This window comes from Anoplolepis gracilipes, chromosome 5 (genome assembly GCF_047496725.1).
Source record: "Anoplolepis gracilipes chromosome 5, ASM4749672v1, whole genome shotgun sequence".
NCBI classification, from domain to species: Eukaryota; Metazoa; Arthropoda; class Insecta; order Hymenoptera; family Formicidae; genus Anoplolepis; species Anoplolepis gracilipes.
Genome location: NC_132974.1, coordinates 5,101,569 through 5,117,163, shown reverse-complemented (window position 1 = coordinate 5,117,163; position 15,595 = coordinate 5,101,569). Strand labels below are relative to the sequence as shown.

At 36.9% G+C, this 15,595-nt stretch overlaps 1 protein-coding gene across 5 annotated transcripts in view; it reads right to left on the bottom strand.

Annotated features, from left to right (window-relative positions):
• LOC140666320 (cell adhesion molecule 1-like) overlaps positions 1 to 9,858 on the bottom strand; it is a 90,173-nt gene extending 80,315 nt beyond the window's left edge. Inside the window, exons 1-2 of one of the 5 annotated variants that reach the window (XM_072893368.1) lie at positions 4,562 to 5,279; positions 2,257 to 2,705 (exon numbers count right to left, since the gene is read on the bottom strand). The gene's annotated coding sequence lies outside the window, so the exon portion shown is untranslated. The other 4 variants (XM_072893370.1, XM_072893367.1, XM_072893369.1 and 1 more) reach the window with 4 other exon arrangements.
• Positions 9,859 to 15,595: the final 5,737 nt, after the last annotated feature.

Genomic DNA, 15,595 nt, shown 5'->3' with positions numbered 1-15,595 from the left:
TAATTTTCCTTCATGTTTTTTACAAATAGTTAATCTCTCTTATTAGAATAATATTGCATTTCCCATTTATACAAAACTTCTTACACTCGCTCTAATTTAATCGTTATCAATGCGTTATTTCAGAGGCGCGTTCACGACATGGTCTATTCAAGCGAGAAAGAGTCGCGAACAAACACTCATAGAGACAATCGCAAAACTGATAGCGAAAGGGAAAGGGAAAAGAGATGAAAAAGAGGCGTGCTCGTCAGGCATGCGCGAGAATGCCCATTGCGTTGGTCTTAATTACCGACGAGGATCTTCGTTATTCTACTGTCAATTAAATTTAATGGTTGCCGCGGGTTATTGTGTTTTCATTGTGCGTCCGGCCCATGCAAGAACCGTATACGCAGTTAACAGGGAACCCCTTATTCCGTATACATTTACTTACGACTTTGCTCACGCATCGAGACGCGCGCTCGTATATTCCTTTTTTCTTTTTCTTGAAAATATGTCAACCGATCGTTAACCGAGGGAAAATGAAACCGAGGGAATCAAGTATTTCGACATTATCGAAACTTTTTCCGTCTAACGTAGTTTTATCGAAACTAGCTTTTCACAACGTTTTGCTTTTTGCATTGTCAGTTAGAAATTTTTCGCAATTGAAGGTTCCTTTTCTCTCTCTCTCTCTCTCTCTCTCTCTCTCTCTCTTTCTCTCTTTACTTTACCCATAAGGTGCTAAAAGCGCTCGCTCAGTAGCGAGTCGAGTGCTCTTCATCTTGGAAGCTTTCGGTCGAGAAATTCCGGTAATTTCATGTGGCCCGCTCCTTTACTAGATTTCCTCGTTGCAAGAAGTTGTAAGTCAAAGTGCAACGCCTTTTAATTTGCGTTTGCGAGGAAAACGGTGTACCTTTAGTAGGCTCACCGTAAAATGGAACCGAATTAATGAGCGCGCGTAAAAATGGCTAAAGTGCATGAATAAAGCAGACAACGTCGCGACTCCCAAAAATAGAAATGAATAGCCAATGTCGCGTTCCTTCTTCTTTCTCCTTCGTCTCTTCCTATCCAAAACGAGCGGATTAATCCGATTAATAATTACTAACTGTCAAGAGAGTGAGAAGGCTGTCAAGGCAGTCTCGAATGCAATACGACCCGCGTAGTACCCCCGAATGAATTTATAACGAATTTCAGGAATAATCTCGGGGCCGAGCGGACGAGAGAAATCTCGGGCGAGCTCTTGTCTGAATAGCCCGAATCAGTCGAGAATACTCGGCGATTTGACGGGGTTTCCGGTAGCAGTGGTAGACGAGGAGAGGAGAATGGGAGGAGAAGAAAAGAGACGAAACTGCCGCACAACTACTCCTACAGACGCCGGATGTGGATTTTAAATGCAACTTGTTGCCGAGTTTGCGCTGCAAGTCCCAAGCGTCGTCCGGCTTCGAGACGCCGCGCCGGTCGACAGAACATGCTCTTAGAAGCAAGTTGCCGCCACGACATACGCATGTTTCACCAATCGATCGTCGTAAAGAGATGTATACAGAGGGAGATAGATAGATAGATGGAGGGATAACGCAGAGGTTCCGGTTTACCGATGCACAACGGTCGCTGCTAATGAGCGTAGAGATCGAACAGGATGTTGCTGTTTGTCTAACGCGGCTGACCTGATGCCTAACTTTGGAATAGTGATTTGTGTTTATAATTGGGATGTATCTTGCGGGGATTCTGTTTACCGACGATATCGCCCGTTTATCCGAATTGCATGTGCAGGATGTATCATAAACGCCATCCGCTTTTCTTAGATATCTCAGTATTACATTCGAGCATTCAATATCAAGTTAATTTACAGAAATAGTATTACATACACATTTAATCTCATATTTGATTTAGAGTCACAGAGTAGTCAAAAGTTAACACAGAAATACAATTTCCGTGTTTCATAGATGTTTTATATTCAATTAAGTACAGAAGCCGCAAAATTGAATCATCAATCAAATTAGAGCTGTTAAAATATCGTTTTTAAATTTATAGGTAAAAACAAGAAAGAGAGAATACGTGATATTTATTTCTTTCTACAATTTATCGTCGGTCAGAGGCATCAAGTTCGAAAAAAGCAAGTCAAAGAGGAAAAAATTTGACGGATCTAAACGTGATTATAAAGTTTACGCGGGATACAGTATCAATGGGAAGTTGCGAACGAAGTAAAACGAAAAAATATTGTTTCTTCTCATGGTTCGCGTCGTAAAATACACACAATTTTTCTCGAAGCAACAACAGTCTCACCTCCACTAGGTTCGTAAATGATTCCAAGTTTGAGAGTTCGAAGGGTCGGCCAAAACTGGCACGAATTGTAACGCTGTATGGTTTATTTATTCGCGGTAAGGTTATTCTCGTTCTCCTAGCTTCCTTTTTCCCTCGTGCCCACGTGCACGGGCGTCCGCGCGAAAATACCCTACACGCAACGCTCATCCCGATCGTGGCATCAGCTACGAAATCGATTTGTCAGCGGTTATTCCCCTTTAGATACATCCGAATAAAGGGCGGCGTGTCTGCTCGTTCATTCTTGACTTATTCACACCGCGATACTTTTGTTGTATCTATATCGACTTTGCCTTCCCTTCTTCGCGTTATTCCTGAAGAAGTTCCTCCAGCGGCAGAATATGAATAAACGAAGAGGATTTTATCGTTCAAGATCGTTCCTTTTAGAATCGTGCGATGAAATTTACAGAGACCTAGAAAAAAAATTTTTTCGACGATATGTGTGAACAATTTTTTTAGTAAAATTAATTATCCCTCTCAATTCTTTTGTTAATCTTTAAGCATTGTTTAATTTTGCTTTATAGAAGCCTGATTCGTTCCCTCGCACTAAAGCAATTTTCTCCCTCTAAATAACCTAAATTTTCAGCAGAATAACACGAAAATATTCGAACGCCGATCTTTTATGTTAAGAGTCTATAAATTCTTAATTTTTCAATTAAGACTTTATTTAAACGTAACACATTCGAATGATTTGAATCCTAACATCTTGAATCTTTCGCTCGATCTTCCTGCCGATTGTTAATTTTCCTTTCCTGTGATTTTCGCGATAGTTGTGATGTGGAAATATTTGCCGGTATCACTGTTATCGATTCAATTGTTGTGTCGCTTCGATCTCGCCGCTCTCCATAACTACCATCTACGCGACACCGTTCTCGTTCTCGAATGCGAAATTTGAATCCCGTCATGCGTTATTTTTTTTATTGCTTCTTTTTCCCTAAAAGCTTTCGCTCTTTGTCGCTCGTGTTCCATCGATATGCATCGATATACGCTCGATGAAACCGCCCGATCGCTTATATAAAATCAAAGTCGATGCATCGAGCGCTTTCCATTTCCGTCCTTGTTCTTCTCGTCATGATCAGCCGATCGTCGATTTTATCGATACCGATAACGGATGACGCTCTTTATTGTCCTCCTATCATCCTGCTCGATTTTAGTCACGACTCTATGTATTCCTCTTACTGCTTTTACTCCTTGATCCCAGTTAAGAACGACTTTCCGTAACTCTGCCGGAAATATGAGGGGCGAATTTCCATCTCGATAATCATGTCTCAATCCTGCACAGCATCCACATTCATCGAGAGGATATTCCATCGTTTGTATTCCTACGACGTAATAAATTTCAATTGGCTTTCGCGCGAGTGAGCAATCCCGGCGTTCAGATTTTATGAAAACGTCGTTTACGTGATATATAACAGTTCAATGTTTCATTAATTTTATCTCTCTGAGACTACTCGCCATGTAAGAATTTAATATTCATAGAAAAAAAAATTGGAAAGAGTAACATTTTCTTATTGTATTAAGTATATTTTCTCTCTCCCTCACTGTTAAAAATCTTATAAATGACAGATTCCTGTTACGTTAATAATCATTCAAAGTACGGTAATTGAATCTGCGGAGAATAAACGATGAGCTTTATATCAACCAACTTAAGCAAGCTGCACGGATCGCTTACTCCTAATTTGCATAATTCTCTAGATAAAGGAGATTTCGCGATGCATGTATAATGATATGATAGACAGCTTATAGTTCAGCCTTCCAATCAATTTCAAATTTGTGATACCGTGTTTCTTTCGGATCGCACGTGTCAATATTATATATACTGTTGGTTAATTCAAATGTATTGTAAATGTGTTGTGTGTATATGTGATTCGTATAATTCTGTGTGTGTGTATCTTATATATATATGTCAGTAAAATGCATATATTAACTTGATCGAGATTCAAATTTCATCGATTTTGCAAAATCGCGTTTATTTGGGATTGCATCTATTAACTCATACTCATCTATTAATTCACTCTCTAACTGATTCGAAAGTCCCCAATTGCGATTTCCATCATTTCACGGAATATAAAGAGATATTACGGGTGCGTGTATTATGCATCGGCATAATGGACCTGTTATAAACTCGTGCGATTTGCAATCATGCTTCCCGATCTCGGTATTGAAATTTAACGTGACCGCATTTATTTTGAACCGCGCGGGCACATTAATTCGCCTTGCTGGGCGATTTGAGGCTGCGTCGGGTGCGCTGCCGCGGTTTTCAGCCTACCTTCGCGACCCGATCCGGGTTAAGAGCGGCTTGCCGCAATTCCGGGGACAGCATCGAAACTCTTCCGGCCGGCTGGTTTCATCGCGCGATCGAGCGACCGAAAACGCGAATGCGGTTTGTATACCAGCCGGATCCTGGCAGCGGCCGGTGAAATTAAAATTAGAAATAGCGCCGCTCGTTGTCGCCCGCAGCTTGTGTTTTTCCAAATGGTTTTTCCATTCGTGTGCACGTGTTTGCCCGTAGGCGTGCGATCGGGATAGATAAAATCAACGCCGGCACTCGACGCGACGCGATTTTGATTCATCCGTACGCCACCGTCCACGAGGAAGAGACATTGTTATTGAGCGCGCGTGTACAAGTCAATTCCGGTGAAACGTGTAAATTCCAGTTGAAATTAATTTCTATCTCCTCGCTGCAAAGGCAAACTGCACTGATGGACCGAGTCTCGAGAGCCAAGACCCAACTTCCCAAAGGATTAACGTCTCGAGTTGCAGAGTCAATTGCACATTTCTCAGCCACGTCGACGTCGCGATTTGCGTCGTATATTCTTCCGCACAATATTCGCAAAGAGAAGGAAGGGAGATAATGTTCCTCCTTCTCTGCTCACTTACACGCGCGGCGCGACAACTTCGTAAGTGGCGCCGCGGCATGCGCGGGACCGCCGTCCGGGTGAAAGTTCGCGTCGCGGATGGCCGATGCCGACTACGAAAGCTCGACCGCGCGACGTTTTACCTCCGTACGGCGGTTCGTAGCACCTGAGCGCCTGCGCATCTCGTGCCTGACAGGTGCAACTGCACGCGCTGAGTCGACGGCGAATACCGAGGCGCCAATCAGAAGTTCAGCGGCGACATAAAAGTCATTATTATCCCTATTTGTACTTATTGTTATTAGTCTTATTACTATTACTATTATTACTATTATTACTATTATTATTACTATTATTATTATTATTATTATTATTATTACTTGTGATATTGCGCTAAGCAACTTGTACTGAGCCTTGCCTGTACCGAGCAGTTTGCTCTTTGATTGAAATTATTTATAATGAAATTAGAGAGGGAGAAAGAGAGAGAGAGAGAGAGAGAAGGAGCGTGTACTTTCAGCGACACGTACCTATACTTTTAAAGTCGTTTCCGTAGACGTTGGTTTTAAACATTTTTTTTGTAGATTACACACGTGTAAAGAAAGTTTTGTTTCGTGTCAATGTTGTTAAAGAAATACCATAACTCTATCTCTCAATTAAATTATCGATTAGATAATCGAAATATTTTCATTCATGTATTTTATTTCGTGACAATTATTATTATATTATTTATATTATGAAAAAGTCATTATCATATTATTTATCGCACTTTATGTAGTTGCTTCATAAACACATTTTTAAAAAAATTATTGTCAAATTTTTATAATTATTACATATTAATATTTAATAATGTTACAGATTAAATTTACAATTAAATAAAAAATATTAAAGTATATTAAAAAAACCTATAAGAAAATAATATAAAGAAATTGCTTACCATTGTGATTTCTATTGATGTTACATTCAAGTGAATACATACAGGTACAACTTGTAAATTTCTGCCTTGAATTCCGGATGTTTGCTCTTTGTGAATATTTAAAGAAATATCATTCTAGATATGAAAGAGAAAAAGACAGAAAGAGAGAAAAGGACGTGATTCTTCTAAAAAAATCCTTTGTGAAATTTAGTTTTATGCACACATAATATACGCGTGATTCTGTTCATTTTTAGATTCTACATTTAATCGCGGTAGCATCTAGCCGTATGCATACATTATAGACAAGAATTTCAGAATGTTCAAAAAATTATGATATATACTACAGGACGCAGTGACATGGAAGTACGATGCGAAATGACTAGGGAGACGCTGAGAATTATTATTGATGCCCACCTATGCAAACGTGTCGTGATACTGTTCTCTGTGATTATAGGATGCCGTCTAAAAATGAGGACGCTTGTACATACCTTGCCAGGTCGAGGGAGAACGGTACTTTGATACAACCATAGTTATCGACAAATCGGCGGAACAATAATTCTTCCCGGCCGCTTCAAGATATATTTCCCAACTAATTTACATTGTATGCCGAATTTCGAATTGCAAACTATCGTCAAAGTGATCGTTCCTGCAGATTCTAAATCCATCGTGCTTTCATACCTTCGATAGATCGATATCTCGGCAAGTCACGACAGCAGACTTGTGCTAGGTATGTCAAAGTTTACGAGACGACTGTTTCAGAGAACACACGTCTATACGCGGATAATTCTACTGTTGCTCTCGCGAACGCGTAACTTGTACGTGATCTATAAGTTACATAAATTTAGTTTCGCGTCAGGACTCTTGCGCCCCGCATTATTCGTTCAACTAATTGCCCGAACAATCGTGAACGGCCGGGTATTCGTGCGCGTTCGATCGCACATCCATTCGCTGATTTGTTTGCGTCGACTATTTAAATGCATTGACGATCGACCATTTAATGCACAGTTTGATCGCTCGGAGGAATAATTATTCCTTTCTCTCTCTCTCCCTCCTTCTCTCTCTCTCTCTCTCTCTCTCTCTCTCTCTCTTTCTCTTTCTCTCCCATTGTTTCTCTCGTTTTTTCTCCACATTACCGTACGTGCTACATTTAATCCCAATAGGGCGCAAATAATTTATCAGTTGCTTAAGTAAAAACTGACAAAATTGCCCACAATAAGCGGATTGATGAATCGCGTCACAAATACAAAAATGAAAAGTAGTAAAATAAAATGGCAATACTAAAAAAAAAAAAAGATGGATTTTGTGCTTAATGATTTACGCTTTTTTTATATTAAATTTCAAATAAATTAATAAATATTATTAGAGTGTCTACTCAAATCTTGTAAAAAAATTCTCTGAAAATGCCTGGATTTTTCCAGGTATTTTTGATCAAAATTCTAAAGAGAATATTTATAGGAATTTTAATGCAACTTGCTCTAAAATAAATTTTCTTATTACATATATTTTTTAATGTTTCTTATTCATACGAAGGAAAAACAAAACCTTTTCAAACGCTAAATTTGTAAACGTACTAAAAACAATATATGGATTTTCATAAGCATTTTTTATTTGCGTAAAATTTTTATTTCATTAAAAATTACAAAGAATATGTATTTCATATTATGTTAAGACATTGAATATATAAACAAAAAAAAATATATGTATATATATTTATAATATATTTTAAACGCATTGTTTGGCTATCTAGTGTGTTTAAAGCTGGTATCTCACTTTATGGCAACTCACTAATTTTTGAAAGTTTTGACTTTATTTTTAATAGGTTTAGAGACCTCTGATGTATAATAAATAATAATTCACATATTAAACAAATAGTTCCAGCTATTAAATAAAAAAAAATTGCTCCCGCTAAATTTATTTTGTCTGCAGACGATTTTTTAAGCATTTCATGTCAGATTTTGAGCGTCTGAGTTTCAATAGTTCTACAAAAAGTTTTATGCGTAAAAAGTATTGGAATATTAATTAAACAAATTAAATTGCCAAATTAAACGCTGGTCATATTTCGATAGTTCTATCGACTTTAATGAGATTTCGTCTCAGTCTGTAATCACTTATTTTTAATTTCTAGCGAGAGTTCTATGCGTAAAAATTATTAGAATATTTATTAAAGAAGTTAGATTAGCCAAGACATCAAACATACAAGTTTACCGAGATGAAATGCTGATCATATTTGTTCTATCGATTTTAAATAAGATTTTGTGTTATTTTTTTTTGTCGTTCTGCAATCATTTATATTTTCTGAACAGAGGTCTAAGTACGTGTAAACATTATTAAAATATTTATTAAACAAACAAGATCGAGACGCTGGTATAACATGAAATGTCGAAGGACGAGCGAAAGGCAGTATAAATCTGGTCAAATCTTTCCCGTCATTCTTTAATGCCTACTATTTGTCTATAATCTATTCAAGAATTCTAGTACTATTAAAAATAAAACCGAAACTCTCAACAATTGAATTTTCACGACGTGAGACGCCAGCTTCACACAATCAAACGAAATTGCACGAAATATATTATGCGATAATCGTAACAAAAAAAATTAATTTTGCAAATAATACGTAATAAATTACCTCACGTAATAAATCATTTGATTGCGCCCACAAAGACCGATGCCATCCCAGACCTGCTCATTTTCTCCTAATCCTTCGTTGATGCACCTTTAAAAGCACTCGCAAAACACTCGTACGACATTTTGCACGACACTCCCGATTTCGATATTACGTTTATTGATACACAAAATCTTTATTGGACCGGTGTCTTCCCGCTTATGTATCGCACGAATGATAACAAAATTACTGCGTATGACGCGTTATATACATGCAAAAAATTCAGTGCGTACTTTTTCGCAAATCAATACATACTCTTTAAATTTTTTAGAGTGAAATTTTCACTCTAATCATGGAGTCATTGACCAGTTCACTCCATGTGGAGTAAACATTCACTTCAATAGAGTGGATTTATTCACTCTAAGACAAAAAGTGAAAAATTTCACTTTTATTTTTAAAGTGAAGTCCACTCCTGAAGTTAACACTCGAAACTTTATTCCAATTTAAAGTGAAATCGCCTGCGTAGTTTTTTCCGTGTGTCACTTTTAAGTTAGAATAGCGCAGCATAGGCGACAACGTATATAAAGAAACAGTGAAATGTCACACTTTTTAGGGTGAAGGATAAATCCAATAAAGAGCGAATAATTTCACTTTTTCGAAAAATTGAAATTTCATTCTACTTCAACTGGCAGTATTTTCATTATTACTTGGAGTGAGATTCCACTCTAAAAAATTTACAGAGTATGTATAATGAAACAATGTCCGCCTTTCAATTTGCACTCCCACTTGTTCGCTCGCAATGTTCACTTCCTCCTTCCCTCTTCCGTAATCTAAATCACCGTTTCCGACGAAATTGCGATTGTTAGATCCCTCTCTTGAGCCTCGCGGGAATCTGTCGATACTCGGATACTCTTCGAAATATTACAGAACTCGCGAAGTTTATCGGTCAAACAAATATCCGCCGGATTATGCGCAAAAGCAATGACATATAAAAATATGACGGCGAAACGACAAAGTTGCAAAATCGAATGATCTCAAAGATCGTGAAACGTCACCGATTGCACACGCAATAAATCTGTCTCGAGACAGATATGGCCCGTTTTAAACCTCGATCTACTCCCGATGTAAATACGCGATATTTGGTGAAAATTTATGAAAACGATGACGCAGGACAATCACGACTCGAATCGACTCGCTCCGCGGCCAATGTACGACTGTGACTGTATCGCGCTCATAATAAAGCTAACTATGTTGCGTGTAGCAATCTTTGACCTTCGAATTTCGAGACTCATCGGCGATGTTTTTTCCCTATAATACGCTTCGCGTTACACGTGTTAATTCTCTGCTTCGCGACGAAATAATATAATAGTAATTTTTCTCTACACGGAAAAAATATAATAATAATCATAATATATAATAACTGTAATCTTGGAATATATTAACATATATGTATATACAAGAAGTCATGCGTAATATTTTTATTTAATAATATTATATATACATATATACGAATATTATATCCGAGTATTATGTTTGTATGAAGGAACATTATTGTCAATTATTTAAATGTTTTGATGCACAACAAAATAAATACGTAAATCATTAACAAATAAATAAATTTATCATCTTTATAGTATGTACAGAAAGGGGCTTTTAGCATAAATTTATACAGATATCACATACATTTTCCTTATATGTATATAAAATATATATATGTATTGATATGTACATAAATTTATTAGTAAAGATATGATATTGTACATATACACAATTAATTTATTATAGACGAGGGGAAATGTGTCTCACCTTGGTACTTATATGTCCGACATTTCAGACGATTTAAATTGTTTAATTAATATTCTAATAATTTTTATATAACATTTCATAATAAATTTTTTGTATAACTATTGTAGAATTTTCAAACGCTTAAAATCAGTCAGCGGACAATGTAAGCAACGTGATCTTGGTGTCTCAGTTTGTCCCGAGCTAATTTTTTGTTTAATAGTCAGAATTATTAGTTTAATCTATATATATCAAGAACTCTAGAATTATTAAAAATAAAATTAGAATTCTCAATAATTAATGAGTTTCCACAAAGTGAGACCAGTTTCACACACACGGTTGACCGTTTATAATATGAGAGCAAAATTATCATAAAGAGATTCTTGGAAAAAATTCTCTAAATTGTAATTAAATTCCATGAGATTTTCTTGATTTTTCCAGATACAAAAGAAATCCCCTAAGAATTCCAGACTTTTCAAGAAGCAGACATCCTAATTATGTATAAAGTTTATATAATAATAATAAATAATAAATAATATAAATTTATATGAATAATATATAATAATAAATATAATTTTAATAATAGTAAACTAGTCGACTAGAATTATTAATTCAATATAACATAATCATAAAGTTTGCATCTCAGCTGACCCGTTCACTTGCCAGCCGCAACAGAAGCCCGTTCATTAGTTTCCATACAGATCCGATCCTGAACGAGGAAGGGGAACACCGCAAGAGGTTGAAACTAATTTTACCCTATCTCTCTCTCTCTCTCTCTCTCTCTCTCTTTCTCTTCGCGGCCGGTATTCGCTGGAGAGCACGTTCGTTCCACTTTGCCGTCGCGAAAGAACGATAGCAACGGCGGACGGCCGGGAGAAAATATCGCGATATAGACTGCGTAATGCACCGCGCAGGTGCATATCCGGACAGCCTGCATATTTGCATACGACGGGATGATAATCTCTTTTCGTTTGCACGCGCGGTCGTCGCCGTCTTCCTCGGAATTTGCCGATCTTCTTTCCGGTTGACTTCGCCTCCGGGCCGCAAAACCGAAATTGATATAACAGCGCGTTCCGCGCGCGTTACCGTAACGGTTACCGTTAAACGCGCGTTCGCGCCCGCGATACGCTTCATCTCGTTCTCCAAACGACGAACAGCGTGCATACTCGAGACGAAACGAAATTCCGAGGGAGGCGGGATCAAAGGGCAAGGTACCTTTGCATCGTTTCGTCTTTGCCTCTGTTACTCGATATTGCGCCGCGGGGCGTTCCAACGAAATCAAGCCGCTAGGTTAATGTTAAGATAGAAGAGAATGGGATGTATAAACCTTCCTTTTTAAGTAAATCTCTACATTGCTTTCGTTTGCGGGTTTTTTTTTTTTTAATAAAAATGTTGCGTGCATAATTTGACTATTCTTTGCATAATTGACTACTGCGTTATTATCTCTCCAAAGTTGTAACAATTAATTAGAACAGATATATATATATATATACATATATATATATATATATATATAAGTATATATTTTACATATCTACATTTTGTATCTTAATTTTATTTTTATCATTAACATCTCTAACAACTCTAAACGTAAAACGTCGACGTTAAGAAATATAAATAAAACAATAAATTACTTGTTGCAAGATAAATACTATCTCTTTTGCACGAAACGATCACGTTTTATAGGAATCTGTTTCCGCTTACTAAGCTCCCCTTTGTAATACTTATTCCACCGCACAGGAGTAGACTCGCGCTCGGTCGTTCCTCTTTAGTCGGCATTTTGGTATAATCGGGAACGTTTTACTTTGACAGCTCGTAAAAACCAAATAATTTACGCTATAATTGCACGGTTATTAACGCAGCAATGAATGAGTAATCGGTTTACGCGACCTCCGAGACCGAGGGGAACCAATTGAATCTTTGATTTGCGCGCATTCGAGAATTGGTCCTCACAGTTGAATGCCGTTGCGCCAATTTCTTACTTCGCGCGCAAACTGATGCGAGAACAAAACTAACTACTTTGCAATTATGCAAAGTTTCCTGATAATTCACAAATTTACGGCAAACAATTCTATAACTCCGAATTAGGATGCCTTGAATTAGCGTGAAAAGGAATAAGAAAAATTATTGTTATAACATCTTGGTAATCAAAAAAAATATATCGAAAAATATAATATATTGCATTTACAACATATAATCCGTAAAATAATTAACGTTAAATGTCAAAGAGATTTAGCGATAAAGCTGTTACAAATTCTGAAAAGAAAATAATTAACAAACAAAAAAAAAAACGCGTAGAAAATGCATAGAAACTTTGCATCGAAAAATATAATATCATTAATTTAAAAAATATAGTCTATGCACAAAATATCAATTAATGTAATCAATACGTACAACGTCAATTAGTACAAGCAAAGAAAAGAAGAGAAGAGATCATGATGATATTCGGCTTTTTTTTTCTTCGATTCATGTCTTTGATTAATTAACAATAGTTAATTGTGCAGAGTTTGCGCAATTTTTGTATTTGACAATTACTCGATCAATGTATAATAATAATAGTCAACCTTCTATAATGTTCCTCTACAAGTCCGCCTCTACACAGACTCGTACTACTTAATCCGAATAAACAGCGTTCTGCAAGAAGATAGTATTGACCATCCCTTTTCCAGCTCGTGCTAGCTCGGATCACCCGCAGGTTGCAAGTTCGTCCTGTCGTCTCCGGAGCGACCTGGTCGTCTCGAATTCAAGCAGCAACCATTGAAAAGGGATAGCAAAAGGAGCGGAAAACGGGCTGTTGAGGAACGAGACAGACACGGAGACATGCAACGCCCGGGTAGATCCCAACGATCTTTCTCGGCTACAAGGAGTTAATATTTATCGAGACTGTAATTTTCTCGAGACTCTCCGAGACTACCGCGGACCCTCAACGACGACACGACTCGATGGCAAGGAAAGAAAAATAACTAAAACGTTTGAAACATCGGGGGTCAACGTACATATGATTATACTGTCGCAAATCATTAAGCTAATGTTTCTTTTTCTACGCAACGTCGAAGATTTTGTTTCTAGATAAATTTGCAAAAAATATGCGCCTCTTCCTTACTTTTTCAATTAATCAAATTCAATATAGAAGAATAATAAATAAATGTGTGATTAAATTCGCGTATATGTATTTATACGATAGGAGAAAAGACATTGAAATCTAGTTTATACACGTTGTCCATCTCATCGTAAACATAGTTTTAAACTTGGTAGCAATAATAACCAGAGGTATTTTTTTTCGATTTGCGATATCACGCGCGTTTCCGCGCAAAATCACACATAGTGGGTTATGATTTCTAGGTCGCCGACTGCAAAATGTACATCATTGCCGGGAGAATAACGTGCTTTGGTGATACAGAACATATCTCCATATGATGCACGAGCAAACCACATATTTCTCTACGTGGCAGCTCGATCTACCAGTTTTATGTTTTCTTCCATAAAAACAGTTCGCTCCCTTTCATACGAGAGAAAGTTCGAGAAACGAGCTGTCGTCGGTAACCACAACCGGTATCTAGTTTTTATTGCAATATATCTTAAAAAGAAAAAATCAGACGTATGAAAAGAAGCATACAGTACCTTTATGCACTATATTTTTCAATCTTTTTCGAGAAATAGTGACTGTTTGACATATTTTTAGAGCACCGAACTAATTTCAAAATCTCAAATAAGGTAAAAGATTTGTAATTATAAAAGATTTTTAATTGTTTTCAATTAATAAAAACTTTTACGAGAATTTAAAAATTTTTTAATTTTTTTTATACGGAGAGCTGATTTTACATTTGTAATTCATTCCTATCGACTAAAACAATTTGATATAACTCTTTTATACATTTTTATGAATTCGAGAAAAGTTGCGGCGAGAAAGCGGTCGGTTATTTAGTTCTACGAATCAATTTTTCACTGTTAACAAAGTAATCGAATTTTTTGCGAGAAAAATAGAAATGACAGCATGGACATAATACCGCTTATGATTTACGATGCCGCACGTATAATATCACATAATAACGCGAAACATTCCTAGCACCGATTAATTGATTCAACAGTAAATATACGTCGTGTAGAATGTATTTATAGAAGTGTCGATCATACTTGTCAACAAGTGGCCGATTCGTAGACTATCGTTCGAGATAATAGCGAGAGATGCTCTGCGTATGTTGCGTATATCAAAGCGTATTACGAGTGCCGCTCGTTTGCATTTCCGCCCTCACAATTTATTCTGTTGGTAATCTGAACAAACAAACTCTGTGATGGTGCAATGGAGAGAGATTTCATGCTAATTTTTATGTGGGATTGCGATTGTGAATATGAGTAAGCAGCGGTGCAGAATTTATATTGCCTGTAGTGGTTCATAAAGCCAAAATAAAAGAAGAAAGAAATAAATCAACAAAACTTAGTCGTTTCTAAAAAGAGTGAAATGCAAAAAAAAAAAAAAAAAAAAGTGAAATCAACATTGACTTAAACAAGGAAGAGAGTGGTCTTTTAAATTTCTTTGAGACAGAGAATATGAAAGAAAGATCTTTATACATGTATACACATATATCGAGATTGTAGAATGTTCCTAGAGTTTAGAAATTATTGATACTATAGATATTGTGTATAGGTTCAAAGAGAATGGGTTTCAAAGACAATAATATATCTAAGCAATGGGTTTCAAAGACGATAATATGCTATTTGCGCTGCAATTCAGGTTATAATAAATATTTTCAGTAATCTATAAATTCTCGCGGAGATATGTTGTATTTGGACTGTGGTCTGCGCGATAGGAAGCGTAGACTATAATTTGTAAAGCAAATATTTATTGTGACTTATATTTATAACGCCAGGCGCGAGGGTCTTCATACCGTGACTTTTTGCCGCGAACGCGAGAACGGTGTGGAAAATAACGGAAAAATGTGAAGACAACGGCATCGCGGTCCTTCGGGAGAAACCAAAAATGCACTTTTTATCGAGCTGGCATCTTTGCATGCACTATGAGAAAGGTTGGATCCGTGCATGCATATTTCCCGGCACGTTTTCCGTCGGGTATCCCAATGTACACGCACGTACTTTCTTCCTGAGCCCGGCTATCTGGATGAATAAACCGTGCAAGGTCGATCAAGACTGCAT